At 45.7% G+C, this 17,601-nt stretch overlaps 1 protein-coding gene across 1 annotated transcript in view; it reads left to right on the top strand.

The window, feature by feature from the left end:
• The first annotated feature begins 5,486 nt into the window (after window positions 1-5,486).
• CRTAC1 (cartilage acidic protein 1) overlaps window positions 5,487-17,601 on the top strand; it is a 634,231-nt gene continuing 622,116 nt past the window's right edge. The window contains exon 1 of the mRNA XM_078593311.1: window positions 5,487-5,972. The gene's annotated coding sequence lies outside the window, so the exon portion shown is untranslated. The remainder of the gene's footprint in view (window positions 5,973-17,601) is intronic.

Here is a 17,601-nt window from a genome sequence, read left to right as displayed (position 1 = left end):
CCCCAGTGCGTTCAGATAAAGTGGGGAAAGCGCCGGTGGTACGTTCACCCCTCCCGACTGAAACCGTTCTCGCCTCCATATGGCCTCCCCTTGTGTCGTGATGGCCGGGCGTGTGACGTGACCGGCGACCCAGAGGGGGAAATGTCTCTGCCTGATCCACACGTATTTTCGCCTGATCTGCTCCCAGGTGTCTCGGAACTGACAGCTGCCGATCACCGGCGGCCGGATCTCCGCGGCGGGGCCGGCCCTTTCAGGCCCGTTCCGCGCCGTCTGGAGCAGCCGGAACCGCCGGACGGTCGTCAGTGTCCCGCCCCATACGATGGACCAGCCAGACGGACTCGCGCCAGGTCGTGCTACTTTGCATGACCTGCCTCGTGAGGAGTCGGGGCAGTTGGAGCGCCTCGTCACTGCGTGTAGTCGCAGGGACGTGGGGCGCGTTCGTTTCGAATTTGCTCGTATCGTGTTATTGTTGACTTTTCGGGTTCATTGTCAATCTGTACATAGTTATTCTTGTTGTTGTTGTTGTTGTTGTGTTATGTTACGGGGCACACTCGGGGGGTTACGGGGTTTTTTTTTTTGTTGGTTGTCGTTTTATCGTCGCGGTTGGTTGTTGTTAGCAGCCGGGCCGGCTGCGAGCTATGTGGGAGGGGGTGATGTAGTGGTGATACGCGCTGGGTGTATATGTCGTGTGCCAGCGCGTATGTACGGGTGTGTGTGTGGTGACGCGCGCTGACGGGGAGGAGCAGGCGTCAGTGCGCGGGTGGGGGTAGTGCTGCTGATTGGCTGTGTGCCGGTGACGCGCCCAGAGGGAGTGATCGGGTAGCAGCGCGGTGTGATTGGTCGGGGAGTGGAAACACGCGCTGAGCGGAACCGGATCGTGGGGATAGCGCGTGGGGATTGGGTAACAGAGGAGCGGTGCCGACGTTGAGGTCCGCATCCGCTCCGTCTCCTGGGAAGAAGGGGTATATAAGGTGATGCACAGAGGAGCAGGGGGCAGAAGTGGAACCATCTAAGAATGAAGAGGAAGGTGCAGAGATAGAGCCCGGAGAGGAGAGTAATGGAGAGTAGAAGCTGAGTAATGTATAGTGTGTAGCCAGCGAGATAGAACGGTCTACACGAGCTGAGTAATGAATAGTGTGTAGCCAGCGAGAGAGAACGGTCTACACGAGCTGAGTGATGTATAGTGTGTAGCCAGCGAGAGAGAACGGTCTGCACGAGCCGAGTATGCATACGGTGTAGCCAGCGAGAGAGAACGGTCTGCACGAGCCGAGTATGCATACGGTGTAGCCAGCGAGAGAGAACGGTCTGCACGAGCCGAGTATGCATACGGTGTAGCCAGCGAGAGAGAACGGTCTGCACGAGCCGAGTATGCATACGGTGTAGCCAGCGAGAGAGAACGGTCTGCACGAGCCGAGTATGCATACGGTGTAGCCAGCGAGAGAGAACGGTCTGCACGAGCCGAGTATGCTTACGGTGTAGCCAGCGAGAGAGATGCAAAGTCTACACGAGGCGAGTGGAGAGTGTAGCAGAGGCGCAGAGTCTACACGAGGCGAGAGAGGAGTGTAGCCGAGGCGCGGAGTCTACACGAGGCACAGGGAGCCGGCAGCACAGAATCCAGAGTCAAGAGAAGCGCATTGTGAAGAAGAGAGGCCACGCGTTGTATTGTTACAAGTCAAGATTTAATAAAAGAAGTGTGTTCCCGTCAAGGAGTTTCCTGCCGTCATTTTCCAATACTTCACACTCATATAAGCCACCAATCAGAACCAATCAATCGGAAAACAATTATATATATTGAACTAGTTCACTGGCACGTTTGTCCTGGTGATGCCATGATTCTTCCACGTGAGAGCTGAGTTCTTACTAACACCTGATGATGCTGGATATAATCTCCAGCGAAACGTCGCACTAAGTAGTCAGAATTTATCTTGCTTTTCAAAATTACGGTTTGCGGGGAAAGAAACCCGAATTAATCTGCATATTTGCCTACATGACAACTTGATTTGAGTGGCTCTGTCGGGTAGTGGATGGTTATGACTAAAACGTGGCATGATACCTACTACACGATCCAACACAAACATATACTCACGAATCATATAGGTCGTGAAAGGTTACTTATGAAAAATCTTGATTTAAATTCTACTTACAAAAATTATCCTGCTGAATCGTGAACCATTCTACTTAATTATTCGTATACCCAGCCTGTGCGATGATGTTCAGACGGTGCCTTATCACGTGTGTCGTCATCATCATCATGTGATCTCCGATCCGGGGGGCGCACAGTTTTGCACAGATGTCCATTTCTCCCTGTCCAATTGTTTCTCGTTGCCTGTCGCCCGTCCTCCGTCCTGGTGCACCGAACCACTCAATATCTCCTCCAGATACTCACCACCCTTTCTCGCTCCAATTCTCTGATCATACGCGTACCACACTGACACGAACCTTTTAGTCTCGACGAGCACTCCTCACCTGCGTTCAATAAAGTATTGCTGCTGCTGATGATTATTACAATTCCGCAAGTTTCGCTGCTACGCCTTACAGGTGTAGTGGCTTCAATTGAGGAGCACACTCACCTTGGAGGCAACACTATGTATTAACGCATAAAAACCAGCGTAAACATTATATACAGGGTGGTGACCACCGTTCCTAATCTCACTAACACTCGGGGAGTACTACACAGCGTGACCAGGGCAGGTGACGGGTTGGCTGGTCACGAACGACGATCGGAGACTCGAGGACCGCTGATGGCGTCTTCATCCCAGGGTTGAACAGCCCAGCTCTCTTCTTGGTTCTTTCGGTAAAGTCACGTAGAAGGGAAATAATAAAATTATAAAAATAAAACATAATAAAATACAATTCTCCGTGAGAATTCTCTGTGAGAATTGTATTTTATTATGTTTTATTTGTATTATTTTATTATTTCCCTTCTACGTGACTTTACCGAAAGAACCAAGAAGATGAATCCCTGCAGTCACGAAAGCTTTAAATCGAAGCCCAGCGCTCTGTTCACACCCCGCTTATAACTCCCGTGGCGTGGCCGGCTCCACCCCAGGCCACGCCCCCCTTATCGACCCTTCGAGAAGATACGGGCCCCCAACCACGTGACCCCCAAGCTCCCCCCTGGGGACCCAAGCCCCCCTTTATCCGGTCACGTGTCCTGTTGGGTTCACGCAGTGTCACGGCCTGACACGACCCCCGTGACACCCGCCTACAGCACCCATACCGAGCCAACACAGGAGTCGTCATATGTCCCGATGCTCGTACAGTCCTGACACGGTAGTGACGTCGTATGTCACTATACAGACATAACAAACATGCAACTACTGCACTGTCATTGCTAAATTGGATACATAATTTACGCAATAAATAACCATCACCACCACCATAGAAGTTTGACATTGAAAGCAAGGGACGTTATTCATAGTTTATTTTTCCTATGGTTATCCGGTTATGTGCATGCAGTAGATACCTCTCATCACGAGATCCCTATGTTTTTAATCGTTGTCACTCGGTAGTGTTACTATATAACCACTAAAGTAACTATCGGTTAAAAAGTTAAAATAATGCATCAACTTTAACTGCGTAAAATATGGATGAATGGTGACCCGTATGTATAACGCGGAAGGTGCCATAGAGAGCTTCGAGACCAGCAGTATATTCTTCAAGGAGGCCTTGGGTTTTATATAAATACGCCTATTATATATTTATTTTCAAATAGTGCTATTAACGAATGTGGCGAGTGTGTTGATCTAAAGTTTAAGCCCAGCCAAGAAATTAATTTGAACGTGTGATACAAGTTTTTGTCATAAGTGGACACCTCTGCCTAACCAACTCTCTATATGATGACAATAAAGATACTGGTGGATGCCCAACTGCATTTGGGACATTAAGGTTATTTTCAAGGTCATATAGGTCTTGGTATTTTTTGTTTCCAAGAGTTGTATGATCTCTTGAACTATATCTCTGCATTTAGAAAACAAACGATGTCGTTTATGTATATGATGAAAAAATAAAACATCCAATTTCCCACATAACTGCATCAGACCATGAATCGGAAATACAGTGTGCACTTCGTTCTGAGAATTAAACATGCAAATTATTATTGTACATTGCGTTATTTCACATTTCTCAGTGTAAACTTTCATATATTATCTTGTAAAACAAAAATAAGTGTAATAGTCACAGCCATGACATTGCCAAACTCGCTGGTTGCGGTGCAGCAAACCTCTGGGTTATAAACGAATTTCGGGCTGTATGTCTGCACGCTTCTTTGAACACTTCATAATTTTCACACAATTTATTTGTGAATGTCCCATGTTTCTGATCCATGTTGCCGGTTGGTGGTGGTGCGCGTGGTCTGTAATTCAGTTAGCACTGTGGAGGCAGCGGGGCTTGGTGGATCACACACACATTTGTGAAACTGCCGTCCCGTGGACGTTGAAGAGAACCCATGCCCTGACTTCCCAGGAGAAGGCCGTACAGGAAATATGGACTCCACCTGTTCTATCTGTATGGGATAGAGTGTTGCCTCCCCCCTCCCCTCTCCACACGTGTGGGGTTTTCTGTGTGTTCCTGCTATCCTTTCACATGTATAAATACTCATTGGCCGAAAATATCTTAATATATAGAGAACTGTAGAACTTGGGCTATTACTGGCACGCGCACACCGCCAGCTTGTATGTGCTTCCTCACCGGATGTGAGATGCAATTTGCATGAAGTCTGCTATAAAAATATGAAACATGAGCAGGTAATATTTCAACATACTTCAGATCACAGAAGGCATGTTAAGAAATCGTGCATGTGCACGATTTTCTTCCATGTGAATCGTGTTTTTGAATGATCATCTTTTCATTTTAAACAAATAATTTGGTGATGCTGCAGTGACAGTGGTACACAAGCACAGTTATCAAAACGAACACATCCGTCACTATCACTGCCTTGAAATGAAAACATTTATACAACAGGTGGCTTTATTATACATTCATGAAGAAGGGCTATTGACCGAAACATCGCCTATTACCACCTGGCCGTGTTCCCAATTATCCGTGGTTCCTACTCGCACCTCTGAGTTGTTATCTGTCTCTCTCGAGTGAGATAAATCGTGACTCATATCAAGTTGAAAATATTATTAGAGTATTATTAAATAATTATTTCAAGGCCATACATTGTTATTGACGAATTTGTTAGGCTCCGGATATGAGCTGTTTTTGGTGTTCAATATCCCGACAATTATTTCTGTGAATCTGGCGGCTCTTGAGCCACTTGGAGGGGGCCCTTACAATCGCGCTTGTTTCCCGTGAGAGGGAATGGGCGCGCGGCGTTTGAATCGCGCGCCGCTGCCCGCGAGTGGCCGAGGGAGCGTCGCCGCCCACCGCGGGCGCTGCCGCGCGCGATTGGCCCGCGCCCGCGAGTGAGAGAGACGGCCCGCGGGACGCACTCGCCCAGACAGACGCGGCTCCTCGCAGAGAGCCTCCTCCTCCCCGTCCTCATCCCTCCCTCCCCTCGCCCAGACGGCGCAGCCAAGCGGGCAGCTGTGCGGAGCGCATCGCCTCGTTCAGCAGCAGCGGCAGCAGCCGCGGCGTCATTAGCGGAGGCAGAGGCCGGCAGCCTGAGCGAACGGTAGCCCGCTCCGATATCTCTTCCCATCCCCCTCGCGTTATCATCAACATAACCCCCCCGCTCTCCGCAAGTGAACACCCACACGCCAGACACCACCGTACAGTGTATGTAGGGGAGCATCGTGGGGCTGCTGTCGGAGAAGGAAGAGGGCACACGCACGCACTCATTGTGACTGCGCCTGGATCATCACCACCACCACCACAGTTGCACCCGCTCTCTCCACTCACCCCCACGCACGCACGCCCGGCACCCCGGAGCGAACTCTCCGTGGCGTGGCTCCCGGGTCCCTCCCTGGTGGTGGCGCACGCTGCTGGCACCTGCTTTCGTTTGTGCCGAGCACACGGACGCTCCTCCGGTAAGTTGTGCGCTGCGTGAGCGGGCGATGTTGCTGCTAACGTCCAGCGGGCGCTCGGGTTGGCGTCGGATGCCAGCACACCGCGCAGTCAGCAGTATTAACTGCGCGACTGCACATTGTGTTGAACGCGCTATTAAACGCGACGTGTATTTCCCGTGCTGCTGGCAACGCGTGGGAATTGTGTTGCCCGGTGTCTCGATGCACCACGCACAGGTATGCCCTGGTTAATCGTATACAAGTGTGCGTGGTGGCATTATAGGTTGTATTTGCGCAAAAAAATACGTACAAAATACCCTAATTAAAATATATTTCTTTGAAAAAGGATATTCAAAGATGACATCTCTGAAGTTGCTTTTTGGAATATCTGTTGTGTAATTAGCATTGCAATTGTGCTGTCTCCAACACATTAATTGTACATTAGTCCCCTGATCGCTTGTGTTAACAGAGCCCTCTTCTGGGCATTGCTGTGCCATTAAATACTTCACTGGAACCTTTTGGGACCAACATTGGCTCCAATCCCAAGGCGTCTCTCGACTGTGTGCGTACCGCGTTGGATATAGACTTGTTAAGCAAGGCGTTAATGACTACGTTGAGTGCACGATGCATTTGCTTAGCGTAAACCTCATTTACTTGCCACGTCCGGCAGCATTTACTGAAACTTAAACTCTGCCGTGTGGGTGTGCGGCGTGCTGACTGAGAGAGCCGTGGCAGAGAGAGAGCTGCGGGACGCCACACACATTAGAAAGTTGCCCGGCTCTTTTATCAGCAAGGAACCCGCGTGGCGCAACGCGCAAATCTCCCCGGGTCGCCGAGCGTTGCCACTAGGCGGCAGCCGCTCGCATTGGTTGGATAATCGTCAACTTTACAATTTCGTAAACTTACGAAATAGTACATACGGAAACCACAGGTTTCGAGCGCCCAGAGGCTGTTTGGGTGGCTTGCGAATGTCATTAAGAGCGAGGGTTACGCAAGCGTAACGAAACCATATGAAAAATAGTTGTACGTAACAATGCTGCATGCGGATGCCAAGGCGACGTATCTCCCTCATACATGTATAACTCCAAAGAACAATAAATCAACGTATTTTTGTACACATCGCATCGGCCGCACGGTAGTGTATACTTTCAGCAGCGTTGATTCGGTAAGAGAAACAACTACTTTGATTAAAATACTCAACACAAAATCACCGTCATCCTGTGTACACCTGTTTCTCCGGTATACGTAGTCGAGTACTGGACTAATTGTGCTGTGATGAGCACCTGAAAAGGAAAGGGAGGTGTCTGTGGACGAGTCCGCAACAGTCGCGTGGCCTTCAAACGCAGCAAGCAGCAGCGTCTTGCCACCGACTTGGGGTGCGCTCTTAAGGCACGCTCAGTCCACTGCTGGATGACGGCCAGAAGTCCCTCCCCAAGTCATTTTGCCATCGCCCACGAGAGAGCGCGGCTTCAGGTATCCCACACGAGCCGGTGTGTGTCGGAGAGGAATCGGCCTCGCGACTGTGGCCGCCTCGAGTCACGTTGGGCGACACCGTCTGCACGCTGATCCTTTTGTGTTCTGTATTCAATCGCCGCTTCGCAGCAGCAACTGCAGCAGCCGACGATAATGATGGGCGATTGAAGGGACACTGCGTTTGCCATGCAGGGCAGCCACCACACACACCGCTCGCTATTTGCCGCTTGTAACAATTGCTGTTTGGCGCTATTCGTTTCGTTCATATAATGGCAGAAATACATTCGGGAACAAAATGCCAACAATGTCGAGCACTGCTGCTGGCCCACGACGAGAGAGGGCTTCAGGAGAGAGTTTGTGTGGTTCTGTTGTTCCTCCTCTTCATCCGTTAAAAGAGCACAAACCACAGTGAGTTGACTATTTGGCCCATAGTTTGGGTTGCGTGGCCACAATCGCACGACTGCCGTGGGCTTGTCTTTGAGGTTCCATTTATTAAGGCTATCGGTGCTGTTGCAACGCCACCCAGCGCAGCAGTCGCCCCTGCTCATCGTGCAGTGAGCCCACGAGCACACTTGTTCACGCCGCTTGTGGGTGATCGAGGGCTCGACTCGGTGGAGGCGCTGGTGGTGGCTTCCGCCGTCTCGGTTATTCAATGGAAGCTTCTTGTAGTGCGCGCAGCGTGAGTACGGTCACCCGTGGAGCCGTGCTCGGCGGCGCAGAGGGCACACGGCCCCCGAGGTGCTCCCGAGAATTACGAGCAAAGTATCGCCGCGTTCACGCTGCGTGGTGAGGTTACATCACGGGGTGAGTTAGCTCCACGTGTGATGAGTTTACATCACTTGTGGTGAGTTTATACCAAGGGGTTAGTTTTACACCACGTCCGGCGAGTTTGCACCACGTGCGATGAGTTTTACACCAGGTGTGGTGAGTTTACACCACACATGTGGTGAGTGTACACCACATGCCGCGAGTTTGCACCACGGGGTGGGTTTACACAACAGGGGTGGGTTTACACAACAGGGTGAGTTTACACCACATGTTGTGCGTTTAGCCCGCCGGGGTGCGTTTACTCCACGTTTGGTTAGTTTACGCCTAGGGGTGAGTTTACACCACTTCCGGCGAGTTTACACCACGTGGTTAGTTTACACCGTGGGGTGAGTTTACACCAGGGGGTGAGTTTACCCCACGGGGTGAGTTTACACCACGTGGTGAGTTCACACCAACTCACCGCATTTCATGTGTTGCAAAATAGCACGAAGTGAATTGACATCTCTACCTGCGATCGGGCTCGTCACGTGTCTCAAGGACAGGCGTTCAGTTTATAGAAATCTATTCAAGTGACAGCCGTTGGCTGATGTCTGCCTAAGCGATCTCCGTAGGATTCTATCGCAATAGCGTTTTATAACGTGACCTCCAGAGCATTCTGGTGCTCGCCGAGAACACAAAAGCAACTAACCTATATGCGGGTGAATGTTATTGCAGTGCAATCAAATGCAAAGAGGCTACTGGAATTATGGCCCTGTGAACGTTGATCTGTTAATGGGTGGCTGCCCTAACACATCTGTAAACAACATACATGCGTGAGGCTCAAATCAACGCGAAATGTGCCTCATTGCACGTGTCCACGTTTCGAGCACCGCTCGTTGCGCGGTCACACGTGCCGTGCTCCCCCGTCCGTGTCTCACCGCTTGTCCATTTTGACTCCGGTGGCCCAGGCGTGCCCCGCACCCTCGGGTTTGATCTCGTGTAACTGATCGGCGACTTGTGAGTTTCCCAATGCCACTCGCAGCATCAGCGACCTGGCTCCTCGGTCGGAGCACATTTAGAACATGCGCCGGCGGGGAAAGGTCACAGTCACGGTGTACATGAACGAGCCTATCTTAAGTGATACAAATAGAAAAGTATAACAGACAATGCGTTTTCTTTATTCAGTCTGCCGCTGCATGTAAAATATGCAAGTATTTCTTACACAAAAGCCATCGACTGGCACAGCCTTCCAGAAGTGCGTAATTCCAGCAGTGTTGATTCAGCAGGAGAAAACTGGACCGGTTTCGAAATGCAGTGCCTCATAGCAGTCAGGCTTCATTGAATAATTGCTGGTGAACTAAGTATTGATTCAAGCAAACCTGACTGCTGATGAGACGGTGTATGTCAAAACCAGTCTAGAATTTGCATGGATGTGTGGTCTCTGCCTATTTTTCTGGCGTGGAACAACACTCCACATGGTTCATGAATGGCAGAATTTTTTCCACGGTGGAAAGTTTACTACTCGTGGAACTGTCCACCGTGGTGAAATCTGCCCCATGCGTGACTTGCGCCTCGAGTGTGCAAAGTCAACCGCCGTGTTCTAGAGAGCTTGTAAATCTCCACCCGACATCCTAATCAAGGATGTCGAGCGGAGCGCTGGTGGGCTTCTTCCTCGCTGCACTGAAGAGTAAAGGTGCTATATGGGCAGTAAAACTGAAGCGGCTGTGTGTCTGGGATGTGAATAGATATACAGTCGCCCTCCAACAACAACAGAGGGCAGAGGACCGACGCTAGGACCGACGCTCACAACAATGAGCAGGGCACCGGGTTGCTAAAACGCAGCAAGTCAATCAGTCAGCCCATGGCACCTGCGTACAGTGAGGGAAAAAAGTATTTGATCCCCTGCTGATTTTGTACGTTTGCCCACTGAAAAAGAAATGATCAGTCTATAATTTTAATGGTAAATTTATTTGAACAGTGAGAGACAGAATAACAACAACAAAAATCCACAAAAACGCATGTAAAAAATGTTATAAATTGATTTGCATTTTAATGAGGTAAATAAGTATTTTACCCCTCTGCAAAACATGACTTAGTACTTGGTGGCAAAACCGTTGTTGGCAATCACAGAGGTCAGACGTTTCTTGTAGTTGGCCACCAGGTTTGCACACATCTCAGGAGGGATTTTGTCCCACTCCTCTTTGCAGATCTTCTCCAAGTCATTAAGGTTTTGAGGCTGACGTTTGGCAACTCGAACCTTCAGCTCCCTCCACATATTTTCTATGGGATTAAGGTCTGGAGACTAGCTCGGCCACTACAGGACCTTAATGTGCTTCTTCTTGAGCCACTCCTTTGTTGCCTTGGCCGTGTGTTTTGGGTCATTGTCATGCTGGAATACCCATCCACGACCCATTTCCAATGCCCTGGCTGAGGGAAGGAGATTCTCACCCAAGATTTTATGGTACATGGCCCGTCCATCGTCCCTTTGATGTGGTGAAGTTGTCCTGTCCCTTTAGCAAAAAAACACCCCCAAAGCATAATGTTTCCACCTCCATGTTTGACGGTGGGGATGGTGTTCTTGAGGTCATAGGCAGCATTCCTCCTCCTCCAAACACAGCGAGTTGAGTTGATGCCAAAGAGCTCCATTTTGGTCTCATCTGACCACACCACTTTCACCCAGTTGTCCTCTGAATCATTCAGATGTTCATTTGCAAACTTCAGACGGGCATGCTTATGTGCTTTCTTGAGCAGGGGTACCTTGCGGGCACTGCAGGATTTCAGTCCTTCACGGCGTAGTGTGTTACCAACTGTTTTCTTGGTGACTATGGTCCCAGCTGCCTTGAGATCATTGACAAGATCCTCCCGTGTAGTTCTGGGCTGATTCCTCACCGTTCTTATGATCATTGCAACTCCACGAGGTGAGATCTTGCATGGAGCCCCAGGCCGAGGGATATTGACAGTTCTTTTGTGTTTCTTCCATTTGCGAATAATCGCACCAACTGTTGTCACCTTCTCACCAAGCTGCTTGGCGATGGTCTTTTAGCCCATTCCAGCCTTGTGTAGGTCTATAATCTTGTCCCTGACATCCTTGGAGAGCTCTTTGGTCTTGGCCATGGTGGAGAGTTTGGAATCTGATTGATTGATTGCTTCTGTGAACAGGTGTCTTTTATACAGGTAACAAGCTGAGATTAGGAGCACTCCCTTTAAGACTGTGCTCCTAATCTCAGCTCGTTACCTGTATAAAAGTCACATGGGAGCCAAAAATCTTTCTGATTGAGAGGGGGTCAAATACTTATTTCCCTCATTAAAATGCAAATCAATTATAGACTGATCATTTCTTTGTCAGTGGGTAAACGTACAAAATCAGCAGGGGATCAAATATTTTTTCCCTCACTGTATGTCCCGTGACATCCTGCCAAACATGTGGTGACGTTAGTTGTGAATGGTGGCTGTTATTGGTATACTCCACTGACCTGGAATACAACTACAACAGTTTTATATTATTATCAGCAAAAAAATTAATGTTTTTCATGATACATTTTTGAGAATCAAAATTACAAATGTGTATGATTCGGCTAAGGGTTGAAACATGGCTTGCATTACTGGTACCACCAACGTGAGCATCAATCAATTATGTACAATCTACTTTGCCAAATTATTGTGTATCTTTATGTATTTTAATAATTTAGTTTTCTATGAAATAGTCTAGAGTTAGTCAGTCCGATTTCAATTATGTTACCAATTATTGGTTTGATTACTCGACTAATCGGATAACACAAATATAGTTGTCAAAAAATGTCACCTCTGTTCCTACGTGTGCCACTGAACGGGAGGTGATATGTGAGAGGGTTTCCTGCCTTCGGGAGAACGCATGTCAAACTAAATTAAAACTTTTTATTTTACCAGGTAAGGCCCACTGAGCTATATAGATATTTTTCAGAAGCGACCTGGCTGTCATAAATGATAGCTCAACGAAGTGGCTTATCACGTGGAAATTTATAGCAGCCAAATACTCTAAAAGCATGTTTATAAATGTGGAGGGCAAAACCGGAGGCCCTGGAGAAAAATACAAGCGATCACGGCTATAACATGGAAACTCCAAATATACAGGCGTCAGGGTTGGGATCGAACCCAGACCTCCTGTATACCAGGCGAGATAGTTAACATCTTTCCACCATGGCACCCTGCGAGATTGGTCGCCATTTATAAAGGACCCCGTGTATTGGACCACAACAAAAAGTAGTCAAACTCTCACCAATCTGTCCCAGCGCAAAGTGAGTTATTTACAACTATAAGTATTTTTTATTTTATACATTTGTTTCATTGTAACAGTTAATTTTATTATAGCTACAGCACATTTCTGTTGCATTATAGATGTATCTGGTATGAGTCAACATTTACAATTGTATTGAATATTATATTATTATGTCAAAATCATTTATATCAAGATTAACTGGCATATAATGACTGAAATCGTGAATTTAGGGTTTGTTTTGCTGAGTGAATTACTTTTGGTATGTGTGATGTCATTAAATTACTCGTATTACAGACTCATGTGACACCATAACAACATACTAAAACATTTATTACATGATCTATCAATAATTAATTCAGTGCCAAATATATATGCAATATAAATCATGATGAAATGCATACCATTGAAGCATTCAACATCATATGAATATCTCTACTTAAATGCAGTTATTGTATTGATAGGAGTGATATCACTATCGAGGTATGGTTCAATTATCATGATTGGATGTAAGTGCCTGACATCCAAGCAGGGAAATATCTACATGTGACTCATTATGACCTGGGATACAGTACAGTATAAGAAGTTTCATCTTCTTGGTTTTTTCGGTAAAGTCACGTAGAAGGGAAGTAATAAAATAATAAAAATAAAACATAATAAAATGAAACAATTCTCACGACGTTTCGGCCACAACGCAAGCAGCCGTCCTCAGGTATTTTTATTATTTTATTACTTCCCTTCTACGTGACTTTACCGAAAAAACCAAGAAGATGAATCCCTGCAGTCACGAAAGCTTTAAATCGAAAAGTATAAGAAGTTAATATGGGCCCTTTTAATAACACTGACCAGGTATTGCTGTCAAGAATGCAATTTGGTAATTTTACAGCTGTGAATGGGAAAAAAATGTTGAGCTATGGACATGACGAATATTTTTTTCCAATTAATAAAGCCATTTAAGATAAATTATTCAACTCATCTGATAATTTGCGATTAAGAATTATTGTTAATTTTCTGATATCAATAATTCAACAAGGATAAATACGTATGAATTAATGTATAAAACGTATTAACATGTTAATCCAGTTAAAATACCGAATCACGAATTATTGTACATGCAGCACATTTGCTGATTAGAATTATACTGAATATGGTTACTTATTTTAAGTATTTTCTCACGCATATGTCAGTAGAGACTTGACAGAATAACAGCAATTAATATAAAATAATAAATTACAGGTCCTTTGCCAATCCGCAGCTCCGATTAGCATGGTTGGCTATCTATGGTGCAAAAGAAGTTCAACATACGTTCGTACAATTCACAGCTGGAAGAAGGCATCCCCATGCAGTCATTGTGGGGTTTGTGGGATCGTTCTTCACCACTTTGATCTACCAGTTGGTGAACACACCGAGGACAGGTTCATGTAGCACTCCCCACTGATGTTGGTTATGACTGGGACTCAAACTCAGGTTTGCTGAGCTCATCGTGCAGTGTTACAAACAATTCACCACCACTCCATCCCATCAGCAGCTTAGCGTGATTAGTGTTGATTGGTTTATAACTAATTTATTATTTATAACGTTTGGTACAGTATTTTAATCATAACGTTTGTTAAACAATATGAGCAGCATGCCAACGAGAAGATAATATGAACGGTATTTTACGTGCAAATATTGTCACGGTATTTAAATGTAGTTTACTTTTAGTAAAAATATGTTTACAACTGACTATATATCAACTATCACCTGTTCAAATGAAGTACTATGGCATTGCTTATATCTCCATTAGCAACCCCTTAGCAAGGGGTGGAAATTCCTTGTTCCTGTGATAGGGGTCAGTCTATCCATACGATGACCACTGCTGGCTGCCCACAAAGTGGTGCACGTTTACTGACCCCGATTTGATGATGGGCTGAGTCCACCCGCTACCGGGATTGAAACTCCAAACTTTCTGCCCACGGCACCGCTGGGCTGGATGTGTTTTTGTCAATTGCAGTCGAGAGCCAAGATGTTCATTTATCATTCATTATTCTAACAGTTGAAGTTTTAGTTCTAATGTGCATGAAACACATGGCAGGTTTGAAACCATACCATTTGCTCTCGTATTAGCTGTTACAAAGCTATGTGCAAGTATATAATAAACCAAACAGATGCTATTCAATCATGGTACTCATCTTGGAAGGAGCTGTCATTTTGTTGAGCGAGGAAAGCCTCGCTCAAGATTTTTCTTGAGGTGTTTTCTTGCCTTGGGATGTATGGCCGATTCCCGTTGCCACTGCGTTTCCATTTACGTGTGGGATAGAAACTGAGGCGACTGGGGAATGCCCCTTCATGTGATGGGACAACAGGTAAAATGTACACAGGCAGCCATTTACCTACTTGCAGCACTGTCTCTACCAGGTACCTTATTTTCCTGCAAGTTGGAGTCTCGTGTCAGCTCCATCTCTATGATCCACAAACCAAAGACACGGCGATATATTTGTCCATCACCACACCTGGTCATTAATCGTTGCTGTGAGTAATCAACACAGGAGCACTTGTATGGCATTTGTACTGCACAAAGCATTTTCAGATGTTGCAAGATTGTGTACGAGTACCATGGTAATATTTCCATTTTTCTATTGTGTAATATGCTCACACCACATTATGCCACTAAGGCTAAAATAGGAACATTCCTTAATCACAAAAATATAGCCTTCTTTGGGAACCATTGCTGAGCCATCATGCCCAAGGTTATTTGATTATGAAGGACGCACAGAATATTTATTCCATAAAGTATGACCAGTCGCATGCTCTGCCAGGTGCGAAATGTGATGTAAAACTTCCAACGTTCTGTCACCTGCTTTATGCTGTCGTCTTTGTCAAGTTAACATTAAGGGAGCATAGGCCAGTACTTGTGTAAATCTATTTTCTGACAGAGCGATAATTTAACAATGAACTTTAACCCAGTGAGAGCACCTTTTATTGTAAGTATTGTTTGAAGGAAACCCTTAATAATCATCGTCATTCCAGGAATTTTGCTATTTAGCATGGTCCAGGTGTGCACAATTTTCAAGTTATATGTTTTTAGTTCATAGAGCAATACAGCTGCACTGTATTCCACTCTGAAATTGTAATTGTGCTGCTCATTTTGGTTATGCTGCTGCGGAGAGAAGTGCTGTAGCGCCACGCCAGTGTCTATTTCTGTCATATATAATTAGTTTGAGTGAGCATATTTTATTTTTCTAGAGTACAGACATTTTTATGAACCCCTCACCATTACTTCATGTATTGTTGGCTGGTTGGGGTCGCTGCTTCAGTGCCCGAGACCGTCTGGAAACGGTTTTGTGTGGCCGTGCGTGAGGTTCGCTTCTCGGCAGGGCACAACTAACCTCAGAGCCACGGCACGGACAATTAATGGGCACTTACCGTGAACTGCGTTTTCTTAATTAGTGTGCACAAATATATGCACATTGCTAGTTCTTATTTACTGGCGATATTTTCTGTTAAGCACTAAAGGAGTTTATTCAGAAAAGTGTTGGGAAATGTTATTAGTTGAAATTATGTTTTGTTTGCAGACTGAGTTAGAAAAATATTTTAGTGTTTGAGAAAACACAGCGAGTCATTAGCAGCAGTGTGGCAATTCAGAAACAACTCTTCATACATTTGTCTTGTAAAGAGCTCACACACAAATACGACTTACAAAACACACAGCACTTTGTCTCCTGTGCACCTTCTGTGATTGCATTACAACCAATCACTATACATCTTCACTTCTTCAAGTGAAATTGTTTGCAATCAACATTACCAGAAGATATTTTGTTTCATATTTGAAATATATGCCATTAGCTATGAGGGATGCTCAATTAGTTTGGAATCAGATCTGATCATTTCTGAAATAAAATCAGATGGGATCAGACCCATAGTGCCAAGTTGCCCGATCAGCTGATTTATTGGACCCTGCCCAAGCAGTCAATAAGATGCACCTTCCCTCAATCTTAACCGTAAAACGTTTACTGAAGTTAATGCTTTTGTATTTACGAAAAAATCATTTGTACGACAGTAAACATTGAAATACAGTGGTTGAGTGGGTCATTACAGAAACATGTTTTTTTCGGAGTTACAGCCAAATGTTATTAACATTGGTCTTGATTTTGTCTCTCCAATTTGCATTCTTTTTAATCCGAGTGTGTTTATCTTACTACGCATATAAGTGAATGAACTCATTATGATCATTTCACTTGATTTATGCAATTACTTTGTTTTTTATCTCATTAACAGTTGTTTTAACATTAACACTTGTAACATTAACACTTGTTTGATCACTAAGTCTGATTCAAACTCCACTACCCATGACACACTGATTTTGTGCATGAATTGCGCCTGAACATTTAACATATGTTCTGGCTTTAGATTGACAAATGTGGCGTGCAATGTATATGTGGAGGTGTAATAAAGTCACCGTTTGCTCCTACATACGTTTTATAATTGTCTATTGGACGTAATCTTCAGCATCGTCTCGACATGCAGCAAGTCGAGTAAGAGTTGTGAGCCGTGGCTGTATTTTTGCTAACGAGGGTACTCGTTGTTTTTTTATAGTTGAAGGCAGCCGAGCGCTTCACAGTACTCGCATTCTTTACTTGTCAGTTGAACCGTTCAAAAGAATCAAACCGCAGCACTGCCGGTGCAGTTGGCTGCTCTGATAATTGCACCGCCCTCCCCACAGACATGGACTGTTTCACAGCTAATGGCCAACTTGTGCAGCGTGCTGCCTCACAAAAGCTACTGATGAATGGTTTACGAATCAATACGCATTCTGTAGGGGGTTGGCATCCCTAATCTGTAAATGCATATCATGAATGACTTGAAAGTCATTTAAATTTTGGAAACAGCTTCCAGACATTGTGTGGCTATTTACACAATTTAAACGAGAAGGATGCGTTGTTAATGTTCACCGAGTGCACTGGAAAACGTAAACTTTTGGTTAAATACAAAGCTTCCTGCAACCAATATTATTCATAATTAATGTATGCATTCGGCCACATAATTTATGTGATCGCGAGTGAGCTGAAACAATGATAGAGCATTGTTAAACGCTTGTACACCTCCTGACAATTTATTAGTTTTGCTGTGTCGGGTGTTGGAGGGTATTAACGACACAACATTTTTTAGATCATAACTCTGCTCAACCTAAAATGATTAATG

This window comes from Lampetra planeri, chromosome 4, assembly GCF_965212315.1.
Source record: "Lampetra planeri chromosome 4, kcLamPlan1.2.h2, whole genome shotgun sequence".
In the NCBI taxonomy this organism is placed as follows: Eukaryota; Metazoa; Chordata; class Hyperoartia; order Petromyzontiformes; family Petromyzontidae; genus Lampetra; species Lampetra planeri.
Note: the sequence above shows the minus strand (reverse complement) of the source record. Positions and strands in the feature narration are given on the sequence as shown.